General features: G+C 38.0%; 1 pseudogene; it reads left to right on the top strand.

Moving 5' to 3' along the window:
- The first annotated feature begins 244 nt into the window (after positions 1-244).
- Positions 245-22,372, top strand: part of LOC148090484 (vascular endothelial growth factor receptor kdr-like) — a 269,330-nt pseudogene continuing 247,202 nt past the window's right edge.

Below are 22,372 nucleotides of genomic sequence, written 5' to 3'. Positions count from 1 at the left end.
TTGCATGGTGTTCTGCTGAACTAAGCTGGTCCTGCTGGGTTTTGCTTGAGCCTATGGCATCTATGTCTGCTCCAGCTGTCTCTCATTCCAGTTGGACCAGTAGCCTACCTAGGTTCAGTTTTGTTACAGTGATGGCAGAAAAAGGAAGAGACTGGATAAGAACATGCAATGTTTATTAAAACTTCAGACTGAAATGGGTGCTTTATAATTTCAACCCAAATTCCATTTGCTAAAATTGAATCACATGACTAAGCCCAAAATCAATGGGGTGGATAAACAGACTTTTTGCACTCTATTGGGTAGTACTGAAAAGTAGTTGTAAACAATGATTCAGTATATCACAGGTGTATATAGTAGGAAGCCCCATTACATCCACTGTTCTCTACCCTCCATTTTTCCTTCCAAGGGACAACAGCCTATACCTGTGTGTGTCTTTCAGTTTTATGCATACATAAATATATATATTTTCTTCTTTTACACCAATGGTTATATACTATACATACTATTTTGTATTTTGCTTTCTATTTGATTTATTTTGGAGACTGCTCTATATCATTATATAAAGAGCTTTAATTTTTACTGTTTTACTGCTGTGCATGCCATCATATGTATATGCCTTAATTTAATCAGTTCCTTATCAATAAGCATTTGGCTATTTCTAATAGTTTGCTATTACAGAAAATGCAGCAGTTGGCTTTACATATACATCAATTTACTCATGTGGAATGTGGAATGATATTTAAATACATCTGGTGACTAATTGAAAAATTCTAATAGCCATAAATTTTATCTTGCCAATAAAGAGACAGTGATGAAACCAGAGCTGAGCATTCTTGGAGAGCAAGTGGTGATCCAGGCTGGTGGAACATTTTACATAACCTGCAGGTAACAATATCAAGGCCCTTGAACTTTTTTCCTGATTAAAAGACACATGGTAGGGAGTTCAGAAAAGTTGAGTTTTTTATCACACTCCAATTTTTTTTTAATTTCTTTTACAACAATAGAAGATAAGTTCTGGAAGGCCAGGTTCCTTGCTACTGGTTTTCGCAAAGTGTACTTCCCTGGGTGGAGCAGGATAGCTTTGTCTTTGGCTCCCTTATTTATATAATTACATTTTTTACACATTTCAGAAAATTAATTTGACCTTTAAAGTACTTAATATGCCAAAATGTACCTTAATTCTCTTGACAAGGATCTGTTCTTAACTTGTCTGTTTAGAGCAATGCCAAGAGCACACAGTATGTGACCCTGTAGACTCTCCTTTGTCACAGTTACATTTTTTTTGGAACTCTTAAATGGTACCTATTTCCTTGATTTCTACAGTGTCACATTTCTTGTAAACTCACATGTATGTGGCCAAAGGAACAAGTTCATATTTTCAAAAATATCTAGAGAAATGGAAGTAGGTACTTCTCTTTTTCTTTGTGTTCTTCATTTTGGTGAATTACTGGAAGATGGCAATTCTAGCAGAAAGAGAAGTTTAGTTTGAAAGACCCAACAATAATTTTACATTATAAGAAAAATAACTATGAGAGTTTGGAAGAGAAAGCAGATTAGAGATGGAGATGTGAGAAGTATTCACAGAAACTGGATGAAAGTTGAAACTATATGAATAGATGACGATAATAGGGAGGGTGCATTGAGTGAGGAGATAAAAAGGTGTTGGTCATAATCTGGGGAGGCCCCTGTGATTTAAGACTATGTGGGTAGAAAGGGACTTTGGAAAGTGTATGAAGAATAGGTAAGAGGAAGATACAAGGGAAAACAAGGGTTTCAAGAAAGAAGGAGTGGTCAAATTTTGTGGCAGATATAGGTGTAGTTACTCAATAAGTGTGTACTGAATTTAATTGAACTGAAAGCAGAATACAGTGCTCCCTCCCTCTTTAAGATAGCCAATGCCCCAGTGTGTCAGTAAAGGTTATGTTGTAATATATGCAATAGGAAATCTAAGTTAACAGTGGGTTTTGGAAATAAAGTTTAATTATTTTATGGAAAAAAGTCCAATGGGTACATATCTGGGGATTGCATGCCAGTCCCTTGAAATCATTAGAAACTCATTCTCCTTCTGTATTGTGGATCCATGTTCATTAACTAATGGCTTTCACCATGTAGTCCAAAATTGTGAAGCTCCATTCATCATGTCTGTATTCCAGCTAGTAAGAAGAAGAAAAAAAAAGATAAAAAAAGGAATGCTTTCTGTCTCTAAGAACATTTCCCCAAAAGCTGTGTGCGCTACTTGTATTTATATCCCTTTGACCAAAACTTAGTCACATGACCACTCTTTGCTGCAAGAGAGGCTGGAAATGCATTGTTTTCTCCAGGAGGCCATATGTTCAACTAAAAAAGTGAATATTTTATTACTAAGAAAGAAGGGGAAAACAGGAATTACACTAGATAAAGTGTAGTGATAGTGGTGATATTTAATTTCTATTTCCATAGCACAACTGGAGGGTGGGGGTCCTTCTATTCTAGGTCTTGTAGATTCCTGTACTCACCCTCCATGGGGTGAATATTTCTTCCCTTGCACTTAAATTATCATAGATGTCTTTTCCTCCTTACTGGTTGATACACACACACACACACACACATATACACACATACATATGCACACTCACACACACTTCATTTATTCAATGTATAGAAAACATTTTGTTGATGCAGACAAATAAAATTACTGAATATCAAAAAATAAGCTTATAATAAAAAAGAATTATTTATTGTGTGTTTGCTGTACTAGGCACAATACTCTGACTGGTGGTGGGCATTGCCATATATACACAACTGGACAAATCATAGTCCATGATTTCTAAGGGCTCACTTCACAATTGAATGAAAAAGATAGGCATCCTCAAAAGGGAAGTTGAAAGTACTCAGGTCTCTTGATTGGAAATTTCAGAATGGATATGAAATGAAGTACATTTAGGAAAAGAAAATAGCCTCAACAAAGGCTTAAAGTTAGACTATATGTCTTTCAAAGCATTTTCAAGAGACTAATATATTTTAGCCCCACATCAACCCCACAGAGTAGGTAGAAAAAGGGAATGTTTCCCTCATATATTCAACAAATATTTATTTAGCACCTACTACATACCAGGCACTGTACTAGGTGCAGAAGTTATGATAGTGAAGAAAATGGGCAAAGATCCTTGCCATCATAGATATGATACTCTAGTGGGAGAGAGAGATAACAAGATAAATAAGAAAATTATATGGTATATAAAAAGATGACAAGTGCTGTGGATAAAGTATCAGGGTAAGGGGACATAGAGTAAATGGAAAGTGTTTCTTCTGAAAGGTTGGTCAGGATAGGAGTGTCATTTGAACAGAGACATAGGAAAGAGCTGTGCAGGTATGTGGAGGAAGAATGGTCCAGGCAGGAGAAATAACAAATGTAAAATCTTTGAGGTAAGGGTAAATTTGACATGGTAAAGAAACAAGAAGTTGGTGTGGCTGTAACAAAGTAAGCAATGGAGAGAAAGATAGGAGATTAGGATGCAGAGGCAGCAGGATTTTATAGACACTATTGAGGATTTTGAATTTATTCTGAATGTCATGGGAAGCCACTGTAAGAATTTAAGCTGGGGAATGATGCGGCCTTACATATACATTTAAAAGTCTCTCTCTGGGTTCTGTGAGGGATATGGATTAAAGGAGGCAAGAGTCAGAGGATACTGTAGCGTTCCAGGTGAGAGATGATAGGGGCTTTGACCAGGGTGCCAACAGTGGAGGGAGTGAGAAGTGGTCAGGTTCTGAATACATTTTGAAGGTAGAGGCTAAAGGATAGTCTGATGGATTGGAAGTGGGGTGTAAAAGAATGATATCATTCAAAAATTATTTTCATGGCAGATAAAGCTGACAACCATAAATCTACCATTTGTTGGTTACTTACTCTGTGTCAGGCTTTGTTCTAAGTATTTTATATGGATTGATTCAGTAAATCTTCTCAATAAATCTGTGAGGTAGGTTCTATCACCCCCACTTTACAGATGAGGATACCAAGGCCTGAAGAGGAGAAGGAACTTGTCAAGTTTCCAGTACAAGAACCAAGTCCTCCTGGTGCCCAAGCCAGTGGGTCTTTTATTGTGTAAACATGCATGCAAATCTCTGTATTTCCAAGTCTTGACAAGTCTGTGAAGCAGGCTGAGCTCATGCTTTCTTGCTTAGCTCCAACAGGGACTGACCATACTTCCTTGTATTCAGCTGGGCCTTTGTAATGATTCCTGGTGCAAGTTACCCAAATTCCCAAGCCTGAAGATGTAGGCCTTTGGTGCTCTGGCAGGCAATTCCAGCATCTTGTGGAAGGTGTATGGGGAAAATGAATAAGCCTGTGAGAAAGCCCCAAACTTTGGCCTGTGATTCTCCCGCAGGATGTTATCAGGAATAGGAGAACTAGTCATTCCAAGTATTCAACAGCTCAGACCCAAGCATGCATGAGAAACTGCTGTTGGAATCTCTGGAACTCAGTTCATATTCCTGGAATATTTTCAAAAGTATCCTCTCAGGTGCAACCAAATTCCAAGGATGGGAGCTAAAAATGGGTCTAAGTTGGGAGTTTGCTGTGTGAATAAACTTAAACAGCTTCTCCTCCTTTACCCCCACCTCTCTCTACTCATCCATTCCTTCCCTTTGATCTTCTATCCAAGCCTTCTCTCTCTAAAGATCCTCAAGCCCTAGTCACCTCCTGCCCACCATCCTAAATAATAAGTCCTGTACTCCACCTTCATCATATGTGCTAATCTAATGCATGTCCAGCTGATAGTGAATTATTTTGGTAAGGCATATTTCCACATATTTCTTCTAAAGGCAATGTAAGTAAACTCTAGTGTGAAAGAATGGTGTTCCTAATTAAGAAGCAACAATTTTCAGAGATTTTTTTTTTTTTTAGTGATAGGATAGGCTACTTTAGGTAAAAGAGGGTGATAAAGATTTGCCTACCACCAGAGGTACTGAAACTGAGGATCAGCAGGTTGGGATTCTGTTGTAGGAATACAGGCAGTAGGTAGAGGCATGAATTCTGAACTCAGTAAATTACAGCCCACGCAGCAATTATTTTTGTTTGTTTGTTTATTTGTCTGTTTAAAGGTTGTGTATATAAAAATAAGAATTTGATACAGACTCACAAAGTCTAAAATATTTATGTAGCTCTTCATAGAAACCATTTTGCAGAGGTTTGGTAAAGACAGTGGAGTAAATACAGTCTGAGCTCACCTTTTCCCACAAACACACCAAAATTATAATTAAATATAGAACAAGCATTGCTGAGAACCATATGAAGACTAGCTGGACAGAATTCCTATAACTAAGGATTTAAAGGAAAAGCCATGTTGAGATGGGTAAGAGGGGCAGAGGTGTGGTATAATCAGGTCTCAAATCAAGGTGTGGCAATTCACAAACAGTAAGGAAATCACAGCTGAAGTGGTCTTCCCTGAGGACTGAAGGTCCAAGCCCCACACCTGGCTCTCCAGCCCAAAAAAATCTATGGTGAAAAGAGAAGTCCCCATAATATCTGGCTTTGAAGAACAACAGGGATTACATCTGAAAGAAACAAAGGTCTCGGGGAGACTTTTGTTGCTGCTCTAAAGACCCCAAGAACAAAGTCACTAGCTCTAAGGTCCAGTGCAGAGCAGCAGTTTGAGAAGCACATAGGTCATATGGAGATAAATTGAACAGACCAACTCTAGGGTGACTGTGAGAGGTGTAGGGATCATTGGAAAATCTCTCTGAAGATAGAAGCACTGGTGGGTGCCATTGTTGTTTTTTGTTTGTTTGTTTGTTTGTTTGTTTTGTGCTCACTTTCCACTTGGCTGGCATGGTGCAGGTAGACACCAAATTTGTCATATCAATTAACCTGGCTAACACTGTTTGCATTGCCCTAGCTAGAGCCTTTTCTAAGCAGCTCTAGACCCACCACACACAGCAGCCAGCTTTGGCTCACCTCATAATCTATTCTGAGAAGTTCCAGACCTGCCACATATGGCAGCTGGCCTAAACTAACAATGTAATATTTCCCAAGTGGCCTCAAACCTGGCACTAACAGTGACTGGCCTTGCTTCACATTATAGCGACTATTAAGTGGCCCCAAGCTTGGTACAAATGGCTGGCACTGGGCTGTACCAAAGTTTCTCCCAAGAAGCTCCATACCCAACAAAACTGGTGGCTGGCCCTAGCCTGCACCAGAGCCCCACCCAAATGGTTCTACAAGTAACACACTGATGGGCAGCCTTAGCTGGCATAGGAGCACCTCCAAAGTAGCTCTCATGCTACCAACCCCCACACATCAGAATTTCTGCAGTAGCCAGGGCCATTCCTTGCAGCCAGTTGGCCTCAGGGTTAACCCCATCCACTGGTTCACCTGCAGCAATTACGACCCAACTACAGTAGGAGGATATACACATTCCACAAAGGGGAAACCCTTGAAGCACCTGGCTCTAGTAACCACTGGGCCCCACAGGACAAAAGACCACAGTTTCCCGAATGGGAAACGTAGTGTATCTACCTAACACATAGAAGCAAAGACAGAAACAGCAAAAATAAGGAAACAGAGAAATATCTTCCAAATGAAAGAACAGGAGAAAACTTCAGAAAAATATTTAAGTGAAATGGAGACAAGCAGTCTACTAAATAAAGCAGTCAAAGAAATGGTTACAAAGATGCTCAATGAACTTGGGAGAAGAATGGATGAAATCAGTGAGAACTTGAATAAAGAGACAAAAATATATAAAAGAACCAATTACAACTGAAGAATACAAAAACTAAAAAGAAAAATACAGAAGATTAATGATGCAGAAAAAAGAACCATCCGTTTGGAAAACAAGGTAATGGAAACCACCCAACTGGAAAAGAAAAAAGAAAAGGGAATTTTAAAAATTCCACATATAAGTGAAATCACATGGTATTTGTCATTCTCTGACTGGCTTATTTCACTTACTTAATATAAAACTTTCCAGGTCCATCCATGGTGTTGAAAAAGATAAGATTTCCTTTTTTTCCCTCCACTGCGAAGCAGTATTACATTGTTTAAATATACTACCAATTTTTTATCCACTCATTTATTGATGGGCACTTGGGCTGTTTCCAGATATTGGCTATCGTAAAAAATGCTGCTATAAGCATAGGGTTGCATATACTCTCTCTGATTGGTGCTTTAGGATTTTTAGAATATATTCCCAGAATTGGGATCTCTGGGTCAAAAGGCAGTTCCATTTTTAATTTTTTGAGGAGACTCCATACTGTTTTCTACAGTGGCTTCACCAGTCTGCATTCCCACTAACAGTGTACTGTGGCTCCCATTTCAACATGTCCTCACACACATTTGTTTGTTAATTTATGAATGGTAGCCATTCTGGCAGGTGTGAGTGAGGTCATTATAGTTTTAATTTGTATCTCTCTGGTGTCTAGTAAGGGTGAACATTTTATCATATGCCTATTGGCCATCTATAGATCCTTTTGGGGAAGCATTTATTCAGGTTTTTGCCCATTTTTAAATTGGATTGTTTCTCTTCCTGGTTATATAATTTCTTTATATATTTTGGAAATTAACCCTTAATCAGATGTATCACTGGCAAATATGTTCTCCCATACAGTGAGTTCCCTCTTCGTTTTTTTGCAGAAGCTTTTTAGTTTGATGTTGTCCCATTTGTTTATTTTTTTCCTTTGAGTCCCTTGCCCTAGGAGATATATCTGCAAAAATATTGCTATGAGAGATGTCTGAGATTTTACTACTTATGCTTTCTTGTAGGAAGTTTATGGTTTCATGACTTATATTTAAGTTTTTTATTAATTTTAAGTTTATTTCTATGTGTGGTGTAAGTTGGTGGCTTAGTTTCACTTTTTTTTTTGCACGTACTTGTCCAATTTTCCCAACATATAAATTACAAATAAAACTACCATATGATGTAGTATTCTCACTTCTGGGTACTTATCCAAAGAAAACAAAAACAGTAATTTAAATAGATATATGTGTGCTCATTGCAGTATTATTTACAACAGTCAAGATATGGAAGCAACCTTGTTGTCCATTGATAGATGAATGGATATAGAAGGTGTCATATACATAATGGAATAGTGCTCAGCTATAGAAAATTAAATCTTGCATTTTACAACAACATGGATAAAACTAGAGGGTATTATGCTAAGTGAAATAAGTCAGACAGAGAAAGAAAAATACTGTAGGATTTCACTTATTTGTGGAATCTAAGAAGACAAATAAAATAAAGCAGAAACAAACCCATAGATACAGAGAAAAAACTTATGGTCTCCAGAGCGGTTGGAGGCATGGGTGAAAAAAGTGAAGGAGAATAAGAGGTACAAACCTCCAGTTATAAAAATAATTAATAGGAAATTAGCCCTTTATCAGATTCATCCTTGGCAAAAATGGAGCTGCTGTTTGACCCAGTGATTCCACTCCTAGGAATGTATCTTAAGAATCCTGAAACATTCATCAGAAAGAATATATGTACCCCGATGTTCATAGCAGCACAGTTTACAATAGCTAAGATCTGGAAACAGCCCAAGGCACATCAGTAGATGAGAGGATAAAAAAGCTGTGGGACATTTACACCATGGAATACTATGCAGCTGTAAAGAAGAAGAATCTCGTACCCTTTGGGACAGTATGGATGGACCTGGAGAATATTATGCTAAGTGAAATAAGCCAGACAGCAAAAGACAAATATCACATGATCTCGCTTATACGTGGAATCTAAAGAACTTAATAAACTGATGAACAGAATAGATTCAATGACATGGAAGCATAGATGAGACTGATGAATGTCAGAGGGGTGGAGGAGGGCGGGTGGGTGGAGGGGGAGAGAGTAACCAAAGAATTTATGTGCATATATGCACAACCCAAGGACATGGACAATGGTGGGGAGAGGGACTGGGGAGGGGAAGAAATGGAACAGGTCATTGGGGAGAAAAGGGGGCATCTGTATTATTTTAAACAATAATAAAATTTTTTTAAAAAAGAAAAAGAAATAAAAGGGATATGCTTAAAAAATAATTAATAGGGATGTAATGTACAGCATAAGGAAAATAGTCAATATTATTGTGATAACTTTGTATGGTGACAGATGATTACTAGATTTATTGTGGTGATCACATTATAAGGAATATAAATGTTGAATCACTATGTAATATAAGGTTGTATGTCAACTACAATCTAAAAAAGAAACCATTTTGACTACCCCTGAACCCAAGATACTGTCTGTCTACTTCTTTTTGTCTGGTGTAGGATAATACTGAAAACTTCACAGTCTAGGTTAGGGTGGACTGGGACATTGCCCAGAGCCATTGGAGGTACTACATACATAGGGTGAAAATCAGAAGATCAGTATCTGTTGTTGGCTCTAAGGAGCAGGTATGAGACTCCAGTCAAGTGAGGCAAGCAAAGGTCAGGAAATGAAAACTCTAGGAACAGTTTCCCATGGGATCCAAAGCCCAACAAAAACAATATTATTTCAGATAGGGTTGCCACAACAAAATACCAAAACTAGGTGGCTTGAACATCAGACATTAATTTTTCACAATTCCAGAGACTAGAATTCCAAGATAAAGCTGTCAATAGATTTTGTTTCTCATGGGGCCTGTTTCTTTGGCTTGCAGATGGCTTCCTTCTCACTATGTCTTCTGATGATCTTTTCTCTGTGTGTGCACAGCCCTGGTATCTCTTTGTATGTACTAATCTCCTCTTCTTATAAGGACACCAATTATGCTGGATTGGGGCTCACTTTAATGGCCTCATTTTAACTTAGTTATCTATTTCTATATCCAAATATAGTCACATTCTGAAGTACTGGGGGTTAGTGCTTCAACATATGAATTTGTGGGGGACACAATTCAGTTTATACATGACACACCTTCTCTTAGGCTGTCTGGTTTTGAGGCCACATAGTTTATTTGAAGACCCCAAAATGAGGCTGGACATACACTAAAGAGATAAGAATTCAAATAGAAACAGAGACTCCAGTGGTTGGTAGTGGACAACAAATGGAGGACTCTGGAGTCAGGCTTAGGATATGTGGCTTGGATTCATTTCCTTCCCACTTACAGAGAAAAAATCTGGTTCTGATCTCAGGATGCAAGAGCCAGGGAGTGAGGGGTTGGGATGTGGACAGAACATGTACTATTGTTCTCTACCTTATTCCTGGTTTTGCTATCTATAAACCCCCTTTTATTTTTTAAATTTTTTTATTTATTATTTTTTTATCAAGTTCCAGGCTGTTTAATACAATTAATGTTTCAATTTTTTTTGCACATTCTTTTTATTTATTTATTTACTTATTTACTTTTTATCTTTATTGTTGAAAATATTACAGATGTCCCCTTTTTACCCCCATTGATCCCCTCAACCCTGCATCCATCCCACCCCCAGGCCTTCCCCATACCAATGTCTGTGTCGATGAGTTATGCCCACAAACATACAAGTTCCTTGATTAATCTCTCCCCACCCTCCCCACCTCCATCTTCCCCCTGAGATCCCTCAGTCTGTTCCATGCTTCTATATCTCTGGATCCACTCTGTTCATCAGCTTATTTTGTTTATTATATTCCACATATAAGTGAGATCATGTGGTACTTGCCTTTCTTTGACTGGCTTATTTCACTTAGCATAATACTCTCCAGTTCTTTCCATGTTGTCCCAAAGGATAAGAGATCCTTCTTTTTCACAGCTGTATAGTATTTCATGGTATAAATATACACTCACCTACTGATAGACACTTAGGTTGTTTCCAGATCTTAGTTATTGTAAATTGCACTGCTATGATCATAGAGATGCATAAGTTCTAATTGGTGTTTTGGGTTCTTAGGATATATTCCTAGTTTTTTAACAGTCTTAACTACAATCATGGTAACATATTATCCTTTCAAAATGGTTTGAAATACATTTCTTTTGAAGAATGTATTCAAGGTGAGCAATGGCTTCCCATACCACTTCATAGTTTACCTTCACTTCAGTGAATTTATGGGTCACGATAAACAGTGGTCTGGCAAATGTGTGAATGCTGCAGATGATATATGATATTGGGGAGGGTATCTGTTTGACATGAGAACAAGAGTAAAATCTGGCTCCATCCTGCTCCCAATTTCCATTGCCTTCCACATATGCTGAGGGCTTGCATTCAAAACTTTTTCACTTAAGGTCTCTCAATGAATCTTCACAGCACCTGTAAGAGAAGGATTACACTACCTGTTTTGCAGATGAGAACCCTGAGATGTAGAAAGCAAAATTAACTGTCCAAGGTCACATAACTAAACAATGGTAAATGCTAAGACTTGATATATAGGTTCTTTCGCCCACCCTGAATGTTTTCAATTATTGTGCCACATATTCTTCTTGTTATGAGGAAGTGGGAAGAGGAGAGAATAACTGTTGTTGAGATGAAGATATAGAGTATTGTCATTTTGTCTGCACATGGAAGATATACAATAAATTTAAATTTAACTTTGTCCCTGGTTCCCTCTCACAAAGTGCAGGGAAAGTTAATCCAGCCACATGTCTTTTTAGAACTCATTTGCCAAAAAAGTCTTATAAATTCCATTAGGCAAGAAGGTATAACTCAAAAATAAAAGTAAAAACTTAGACTAGGACCTGTTACATATGACTTTGAGTTTGGGTCCTGCCAACAACATTCTGGGCAAAGCCCTTTACCTCCCTGAGCCTTGGTGATCTCATTTCCAGTACAAACAATAAATTCAGAAAATACCTCAGAAATCACTTAACTCAGTCTTTCCCTCTGCCTTTAGATATTTAATGTCAGATACTCCAAAGCCCATGCATTGATCGAGAGAGCTAAGCTGGGGATAGAAGAGGAGTTATAGGAGGATACAGGGATAAGGACAAAAAAAGAACTCATGGTTTCAGATGCTCCTCATGCCCAAAGTTAGGATTTCCAATTCTCTGTGCCAGTTTTTTAATGGGAACTAAACTATCTTTTATAACTCTTCTTTCAGAACCCAGGTTGGGAGCTGGAGCAACATTACTTCTTCACTGCCACTTCCATGCCTGACTTAGCAATTTTTTGTATTGTGTTTTCAGGGGATTGGCTCCCATTCCCTGGACTTGAGGCACTGGGTCTACAGGGAGTTGGGCTCGTACGTTGCAACATCCCTGCTTTGATAACTCCCTTGTTACTTGCAACCAGTTCACCATCCTCCACACAGAAGGTGGTGACACTGGCTACTTCACATATAGCTACAAAGATGTCACTGACATCAAGGATCCTAATGGCAAGGCCAGTGTGTACTTGTATGTCAAAGGTGAATGAGTGAGTGCCTCCTGCTTTGAGATTAAAGGATTTTACATTCTTTTGTGGATTTCTAGATATATAAAACCCTAGGTAAGCTTGGAATAAGTTGGAGTACTTTTCTGAGGAGGACAGTAGAGCAAGAACACACCTGCTTTTAAAATTTGTTAATGACATCCAATTGTATCATTATACCCACATGCTTTACACAGGTGAAGTTCTTGATCTCTGACCATTTGAGACAAGAGAAATAATATGATCAGTTCTCAATCTGAGTAGTTACCAGAGGTATGTGAAAGAAAGTGGTTGTGGAGAGGCAGATGCCCCTGACAAGCTACAAGCAAGCTTGGCTTGATCTCTCTCTACCTCCAGATGACCAGGAAGGCTCTTATCATTTGAACTTCCAGAACTTCTGTGTCTTGGGGCTATGGTGCTGGAGCCTGGGTGATTGCTCCTTTTTGTTGTTGTTGTTTGTTAATTCTCACCCGAGGATATTTTTCCCATTGATATTTTTAGAAAGAGTGGAAGGGATGGGGAGAGACAGAGAGAAATCGATTGATTGACTCCCACATGCCCCTCGACTGGGGTTAGGGATTGAGTCTGCAACCGAGGTACATGCCCTTGACTGGAAATAGAACCCGAGACCCTTCAAACTTGGCACCAATGCTCTAACCACTGAGCCAAACCGGCTAGGGCTGATTGCTCCTTTTGGATTATAATTTCCTCTTTGAGAGCACAGTGGGTGCCTTTCAGAAACCTGTTTTTTTCTTTGCTCCTCTTACATACCCATTCTCTCTCAGAGCAATGTTTTCACTTTCTTATACATTAACTGGCAACCAATCTCCATAAAGCAGCAAGCTTGGCCCTGAAGAAGACCTAAATACCACCCGCAGTCCTCCTGGGCTTCCACAGACACAGGTTAAGTAAGTCTAAGGGACCATAGTATGAAGGATTAGGATGAGGTGGAAACAGCTCTAGGCTAGGAGATGTGGATTCTAGTCCTGACTCCACTGTTTTTTAGCAAAAGTCACTAATCTCTCTGATTCTCAGTCTCCTCATCTGTAAAATAAAGGCTTTTCATAAGGATTAGGGATGATATGTATAAAATCTTGATCTTAGCTGTTATAAATAATGCTGCCATGAACCAAAAAAGACCCCCCACAAAAAAAAACAACAGAAAAAAACAAGACACCTTTTAATACCATTCCTTGCAGTTGGTAGGCATTGCATAAAATATATGAAAACATTTTGTAAAATTTTTGTAGTCATGCAAAAGAAATGAACAACCTTCTGTGCTTTCCAGGGGAGGAGGGGGATAAAAGTGGTGAAAAGGCAATGGTACAATAAGTAGATATCTTTGTCCAGGGAAGTTTAAAGCTCAGGGCATGTACCAGCCTGCCATAAGACCAAGATGTTGACAAGGAGATAGGTTGAGACATAAATGATGGGATAAAATTCTGGAGGCCCTAGAATGCTAGAGTAAGGAGTTTCGACTTCATTCTGTGCTCGTCAACTCTTAATCCTCACTTCATACTGGGATGAAGATTGCAGTCTTGTTGTTGACCTGAGCTGCTTACTCAGATTTGGAATTGAGTATGAAGCTCCCGAGATTTGATTCAGATCATAAAGATGAAAACTCTTCTTAGAGATGTTGTTCTCCCTGAACTTCCCTTTGGTGGGACTTTCAGAAGAAAAGTTTACATCCTCATGCTCCCAACCCTCACCCCCTAAACATCATACTGCTGACCCAATAGGAGACACTGTGAGGATAATAAGCCTTGGTATATGCAAGACCCTTCCAGGCCTGGCTTGCATTCTGAGAGCTGGAGTCTTAAAATAAATAATTACTAGTAGTGAGGCTTAAATGTTTTTAAAATTTAAGTATAATTGGTATACAATATAGTATGGGTTACATTAGTTTCAAATGTACAATATATTGATTCTACATGTTTATACCTTACAATGATTACCCCACTAATTCCAGTAATCATCTCTCGTGTGCAAAATTATCACGGTATTATTGACTATATCCACTTCCTCATTTTTTCCATTCCTCAGCCCCTTTGGTCTGTTTCTTTAAATCTGTTTTGGTTTGGTTTGGTTTTAGATTTTGCATGTAAGCAAAACCATACAGTATTTTTCTTTCTCTGCCTGACTTATTTCATTTAGCATAATACCTTCTAGGTTCATCCATGTTGTTATAAATGGCAAGATTTCATTCTTTTATTGCTGTGTAATGTTCCATTGTATATCACATCTTCTTTATCCATTCATCTATTGATTGACACCAAGGTTGCTTCCATATCTTGGTTATTGTAAATAATGCTGCAATGAACATAGGGGTGTATATAACTTTTCAAATTAGTGTTCTCGTTTTCTTTGGATATATACCAAAGAAATGTAGAATTGCTGGATTTAGTGGCATATCTACTTTTAGTTTTTATAGGAGTTTCCATGCTGTTTTCTGTAGGGGCTGCACCAGTGTGCAGTCCTACAAACAGTGCACAAGGGTTCCATTTTCTCCACATTCTCTTCAACACATGTTATTTATTGAGTTTTTGATAATACTTATTCTGACTGGTGTGATGTGGTATTTCATTGTGGTTTTGATTTGCATTGCCCTGATGATTAGCGATATTAAGCGTCTTTCCATTATATATGTTGGCCATCTCTGTGTTTTCTTTGGAGAAATATCTTTTCATTTCCTCTGTATTTTTTTTAAAAATATATCTTTATTGATTTCAGAGAGAGGAAAGGAGAAGGAGAGAGAGATAGAAACATCAATGATTAGAGAGTAACTGATCCGCTGCAGCCCGCAACCAGGGCATGTGCCCTGACCGGAAACCAAACCCTGATCGCCTGGATCCTAGGTCGATGCTCAACCACTGAGCCATGCCCGGCCAGGCTGTATTGTTTTAATTCACATTGCTAATTATTTTTGTTATTGAGCTGTACAAGTTTCTTATATATTTTATATATCAACCTCTTATTGAATATATTATTTGCAAATATATTCTCCTGTTCAACTGGTTGTAGTTTTCCTTTGTTTTTATTTTTTCCCATCACCATTTATTCCCCTTATACCCTCTTCCTCCTCCATCTCCCCTCCCCCCACCCAACAATCACCACACTGTTGTCCATGTCCATGAGTTCTCTTTCTTTTGTTGAAGGTTTCCTTCACTGTGCAGAAGCTTTTTAGTTTGATAATGTCCCATTTGTTTATTTTTGCTTTTGTTGCCTTTGCTCAAGGTGACATATCCAAATGATATTACTCAAACTGGTGTCAAATTGTTTACTTCCTATGTTTTCTTCTAGCAGTTTTATACTTTCAGGCCTTACATTTACTTCTCTAACCATTTTTATTTTACTTTTGTATGTGGTGTAAGATAGTGGTCCAATTTTATTTTTTGCATGTATCTGTCCAGTTTGCCTAACACCACTTGTTGAGGAGACTGTTGTTACTCCATTATATATTTTAACCTCCTTAGTCATAGATTGGTTGACCACATAAGCAAGGGTTTATTTCTGGGATCTTTATTCTGTTCTATTGATCTATGTGTCTGTTTTGTGCCAGTATCAGTCTGTTTTGATTAATATTGCTTTGCAGTATAGTTTGAGATCAGAGATCATGATACCTCCAAATTTGTCCTCATTTATAAATATTGCTTTGGCTATCTGGGTTTTTTTTGTGGTTCTATATAATTGAAAAAATAAAAAAAAAATTAAAAGTTTAGGATTATTTGTTCTAGTTCTGAGAAGAACAACATTGTTATTTTGATAAGAATTGCATTGAATCTGTAAATTGCTTTTGGTAGTATGATCATTTTAACAATATTAATCCTTCCAATCCATGAGCATGGTATATTCTTTCATTTATTTGTGTTCTTTTCAATTTCTTTCATTTGAAAAATGTTTATTGAATTTATTAAGATGACATTGGTTAACAAAATTATATGGGTCTCTGGTGTACATTTCTATAATACACCACCTGTATACTGCATTGTGTGTTCACCACCCAAAGTGAACTCTCTTTCACTTTTTTTTCTTTAATGTCTTATAGTTTTCTTAGTACAGGTCTTTCACCTTCTTGACTAAATTTATTCCTCTGTATTTTTTTTTTCCACTTTTACTTTTAATCCTCACCTGAGGATATGTGTGTGTGTTTTTTTGTTTATCTTTATTGTTGAAAGTATTACAGATGTACCCCTTTTTCCCCATTGCCCCCCCCCCACTTGCTCCCACCCCCTCTCCAGGCCTTCACTGCACTATTGTCTGTCCTTGGTTTATGTATATATGCATATGAATACTTTGGTTAATCTCTTCTCAAGCCCTCCCCACTTCCCTCTGAAATTTTGTCAGTCTGTTGCTTGCTTCAATGTCTCTGGATCTATTTTGTTCGTCAGTTTATTTTGTTCATTAGATTCCACATATAAGTGAGATCATATGATACTTGTCTTTCTCTGACTGGCTTATTTTGCTTAGAATAATACTCTCAGGTTCCTCCATGCTGTCTCAAAGAATAAGAGGTCCTTGTATTTTTACAGCTACATAGTAGTCCATTGTGTAAACGTTCCACATCTTTTTTATCCACTCATCTACTGATGGGCACTTGGGCTGTTTCCAGATCTTAACTATTGTAAATAGTGCTGTTATGAACATAGGGGTGCATATATTCTTTCCAATTGGTGTTTTGGGATTCTTAGGATATGTTCCTAAAATATGATCATTTTGTTTATGTGGTTTATCACATTTATTGATTTGTGGTTATTGTACCAACCTTGCATCTCCAGAATAAATCCCACTTGGTTGTGGTATATAAACATTTTAATGTAGTGATAGATTAGGTTTGCTAATATTTTATTGAGAATTTTAACATCTATATTCATGCTACCTGCCCGGCCGGGAGTGGCTCAGCGGTTGAGCGTCGACCTAGGGTCCAGGCAATCAGTGTTCGATTCCCGGTCAAGGCACATGCCCAGGTTGTGGGCTCGATCAATGACTCTCTCATCATTGATGTTTCTATCTCTGTCTCTCCCTCTCTTGTCCTCTCTCTGAAATCAATAAAGATATATTTTAAAAAAACAAAACTGTTTATATTCATGCTACCTGTTATGAAAATATATTCCAAGTTCATAGTGATCAAAATAACATGGCACTGGCATAAAAACTGATATATAGATCAGTGGAACAGAATAGAAAACCCAGAAATAAACTCACATCTTTATGGTCAACTCATATTTGACAAAGGAGGCAAGAACATACAATGGAGTAAAGACAGTCTCTTCAATAAGTGGTGCTGGGAAAACTGGAAAGATACATGTAAAATACAAAACTGGACAACCTTCTTAGACCACACACAAAAATAAACTAAAAAAGTGCTAAGGAATTAAATGTTAGATGTGGGGGTAAGTGGTTGGATGTGTGGGAAGAGTAACCAAAAAATTTATATGAATATGCATAAGCCATGGACACAGACTATAATATGGTGAAGGTCTGGGGCTGGAGGTGGGTGTAAGGTAGAAGGGTCAATGGGAAATAAAGAGGACATCTGTAATACTTGGAACAATAAAGATAAATTTTAAAAAATAAAAAAAGAGAAAAATAAAAATAAATAAATGTTAGAGTTGAAACAATAAAAATTATATTAAAAAACATAGAGAGTGAAACCTTGGACATTTCTTGGAGCAATATTTTTTTCTGATATATCTCTTCTGGCAAGGGAAACAAAAGAAAAAATAAATAGGGATACATCAAACCATTTTTTTTTTTTTTTATTGCAAAGGAAACCATCAACAAAATGACAAGAGAATCCACTGAATGGAAGAACATATTTGCCAACGATATATTTGATAAAGGGTTAATATCCAATATTTATACAGAAGGTATACAATTCAACACCAAAATAACAAAAAATTCAATTTAAAAATGGTCAAGGGATCTGAATAGACGTTTTTTCCAGAGAGGACAGACAGATGGCCAATAGAAATATGAAAAAATGCTCAACATCACTAATCATCCGAGAAATGCAAATTAAAACCACAATGAGATATCACCTCACACCTGTCAGAATGACCATTACCAATTAATCAACAAGCAATATGTGTTGGTGAAGATGTGGAGAAAAGGGAACCCTCATGAATTATTCATGGGAATGAAGATTGATGCAACCACTATGGAAAACAGTAAGGAGTTTCCTCAAAAAATTAAAATAAGAATTACCTTATGTCCCAGCGATTCCACTTCTGGGAATATATCCAAAGAAATTCAAAACACTAATTCAAAAGAATATATGCACCCCTATGTTTATTACAGTGTTATTTACAATAGCTAATATTTGGAAGCAGCCCAAGTGTCCATCAGTAGATGAGTGGATAAAAAAGTGGTGGTACATTTACACAGTGGAATACTACTTGGCTCTAAAACAAAAGGATATTTTACTTTTTGCAACAGCATGGATAGACTTGGGGACAATTATGCTAAGTGAAACAAGCCAGTCAGAGAAAGGCAAATAGCATATGATTTCACTCATATGTGGAATCTAATGAACAAAATATACAAACAAAATAGAAGCAGACTCACTCATATAGAAAACAGACTAACAGCTGTCAGTGAGGAGGGGGTTGGGGAGTTGGATAAATAAGGTGAAGGGAGTAACCAATAAAAAAACTCACAGACAACAGCTTGGGGACCTGAGGCTGGAAATAATGCAGACCCTCATTAATGGGATTAGTATCCTAGTAAAAGCACCCCTACAGAGCTCCCTTGTCCCTTCCATCATGTGAAAAAATATCAAGAAACCAGGAAGCACGTTCTAACCAGACACCAATATGCTGGTGCCTTTATTTTGTACTTCACAGCTTCCTGGATTGTTAGAAATAAATTTATGTTGTTTATAAACCACCCAGCCTATGGTATTGTGATATAACGGCCTGAATGGACTAAGAAGACACCATTCTTATTTAGAATTGAAACACAACACTCCCTACGCACTTCCCCTGCATTATTTATTGACATATCCCACCATCTAACATTCTATATATGTTACTTAGTTTTTGTCTGTCTGTAAGATCCATAAAGAAAGATATGATTGTGCCTCTCTTATTCAATGCTCTATTTTAGCATCTATAAAAAATACACAAAGTTGTTGCTTAAGTGTTTATTGAATGAATTAATGCTTAGGGCCTAAGTCTTGAGAAACACCTACTCTGGGCTATGGCATATTTGGAAGTGCTGAATTAGTATCTATTTAAGTGTATATATTGTGTGAGCACAGGAGGAATATGGAGAGAGAAAAGGAGATAACACACACTTTCCCCTGAAGTGACTGTACCCATTCATGGGAGGCTGGGCTATGAATCATAATGTGTAGGGCAGCACTGACTAAAACAGATGATGCAAGTCACATGTGTTATTTTAAATTTTCTTGTAGCTATATTTTAAAAAGAAAAAACAAATAGGTGAAATTAATTTAAATTATATATTTAAAATGAGATATGCAAAATATCATTTCAACATGTAATCAGCGTAAAATATTAATGAAAAATTCTATATTTTTTGTTATACTAAACCTTGGAAATCCTGTGTGTATTGTACATTTATAGCACATCTCCATTCACACTAACCAAGTTTCAAGTGCTCAATAATCACATGCGGCTGATTACTACCATTTTAGACGGAGCACTTTTAGGATCTCAAGCCAAAGCTGCTCTCTCAGTTTTAAGAATTAAGCAAAAGGTATAAGTGAATACATATTTGGTCCAGTTATCTTCTGGGAGAAACTCTTCTTTGGCCCCAAGATGCACTTTACTCTTTCCCTGAAAGAAGATGAGGATGGTATTGCTCTGTCTGCTCTTCTCATGGAAGAAGCCAAATGGAGGGATGGTACTGGAGAAAGGTGCTGCTTACTTGAATCTAGATCCTCAGGTCATGAGGAGTCAGTGACATTAGCCCTCAGTTTTGGCTGCATCTGCTCTTCCTTCAGCTCATGGTGTATAGTTAGTTCTCCCTTACTTTCTATAAGCCCCCTGATCTCCCCTTTTCCTTTGTAGAGCAAGGAAACCTGAAGAATTCAAATTACAAGGATGAAAATAACTTTCATCCCCAGCAACAGCTTTTCTGTACTTTGAATGTTTCTTTACTTTGAATGTTTCTTAGCTTTTCCTTTGTATTCTGATAAAGATCTTGGAGAGAAGTCACATGTGCATGCTTTTTTTCCACAACTTTTCCTCTTCTCTCTAGATTCAGCTGTTGGCCCTGAGCCCCAAGGCATTGTAAACCTCTGGTCCACACCCTCTTTTACATTAGTAAATTAGTCTCTTCAACAGTACAATAGCTGGGGCAATAATGATAGGACAGGTCCATGTTTACCCAGGATGGGAGTCTCCTTTCCTCACCAGCCCCAGTCCAGCTCTGGACTATCTCTGGTCTAACCCTGGATCAATCCAAGAATCTCTAGGATACAAGAGGAAAAGAGGCTTTTAAGGGCTAGCTTCATAACTTTACTCCCTTGCAGCTTCTCAGTGCTGTAGCATGTTAGGAATGGGGGTGGGGATGCTAACAGGAACTCTTCAGGATGGTTTTATCCAAAGACAGCTTGGCTTAGGGCCCAAATGTGGAGCCAATGACTTCAAGAATACCAGATATCAAGGTCTGTTAGGGCCCATAAAGGTTGATTCATCTTCCGTACCTCAAAAACCAGAGAAAATGAAGACTTGTTCAAGGTTACATATGTAGTTAATGGCAGAGCAGGGGCTAAGACCCAGAGTTCATGACTCCTAGAGTCAAGTCCCTATCTTTTTGTAGTAGTTGACTTTATATTGTTCTGCTTAGAGCCAGTGTGGTATACATGGGGTCTCACATGCCACTTGTTGGGGAGGGGTTTGGGGGTTTTAAGAAGACTGAACTCAATGTCCTGAACCAGAGAGCATATATGCTCTTATCTGTTTTATTTGTGTGTTTATGTATGTGTGGGATGCATATAAGATTTCAGTTTATGTTGTCTCTTAAGAGTATGGACTTTAAAGCCTGATGTCCTGGGTTCAAATGGTGACTTACTAGCTATGTGGTTTCTCACAAGTTACCTAACCTTTTTGTGCTTCAGTTTCCCTATTTATAAAATGAGAATAGTAATCAACTTCAAAGGGCTCTTGTAAGGATTGAACAAATTAATACATTCACAGAGATGGGCACATAATAAGTGCTCAATAATATATCATGATATACAACTATATCATGTATAAGAAAGATTTCAGCCCAGCCGGGCTTGGCTCAACGGTTGAGCGTCGACCTAGGATCCAGGCGATCGGGCTTCGATTCCTGGTCAGGGCACATGCCTGGGTTGCTGGCTATCCGATCAGTGACTCTCATCATTGATGTTTCTATCTCTGTCTCTCCCTCTCTTTTCCTCTCTCTGAAATCAATAAAGATATATTTAAGAAGGATTTCACTGCTTTAGAATAAAAGTGTGAAAACCACTGCTTTGAACCCAGTTCTTTTCTCTCTGACATTCCCTGCCAATATCCCAGCTGTTTACAGTTCTCTGCAAGCATCCCAAAGCCATCTGTAGCTTGTACCTGCATGGTGTCAAGTTTGGGCAGTGTGGATCAGGTCATTTGATGAAGACTATGGAGAAACAGATTGGCAAACAGATTTCTACTAATCTAATTGTGTGAACCTAGGCAAGTCTTTTACCCTTTCTTAGTGTCACTTTTCCCACCTCTAAAGAAGAGGGTTGCCTGGCTGGATGTGGCTCAGTGGTTGAGCATCGGCCTAGGATCCAGTAGATCATGGTTCTATTCCCTGTCAGGGCACATGCCTGGGTTGTGGGCTTGATCCCAAGTCGGGGGCATGCAGGAGGCAGTGACTCTCTCATCATTGATGTTTCTCTCTCTCTCTCTCTCTCTTCCTCTCTCTGAAATCAATAAAGATATATTAAAAAAAAAAAAAAAAGAGGGTTGAATTAGCTGTACTAGTTGTTTTTTATGGGATATTCCAGCTTCAAAGGCCTCTCTCTATCTGAAACTCTTTGTGAAACCCATGTTCTGACACTTTTCAGTGTAAGTTCTCTTATGTGGTCTCTAAACCCTTTTAACCATAAGATTTTCAGTTCAGGAACATAAAAAATGTCCT

This window comes from Miniopterus natalensis, chromosome X, assembly GCF_054644295.1.
Source record: "Miniopterus natalensis isolate mMinNat1 chromosome X, mMinNat1.hap1, whole genome shotgun sequence".
NCBI classification, from domain to species: Eukaryota; Metazoa; Chordata; class Mammalia; order Chiroptera; family Miniopteridae; genus Miniopterus; species Miniopterus natalensis.
The sequence above is the reverse complement of the archived record's forward strand: the minus strand, read 5'-3'. Positions and strand labels throughout refer to the sequence as shown.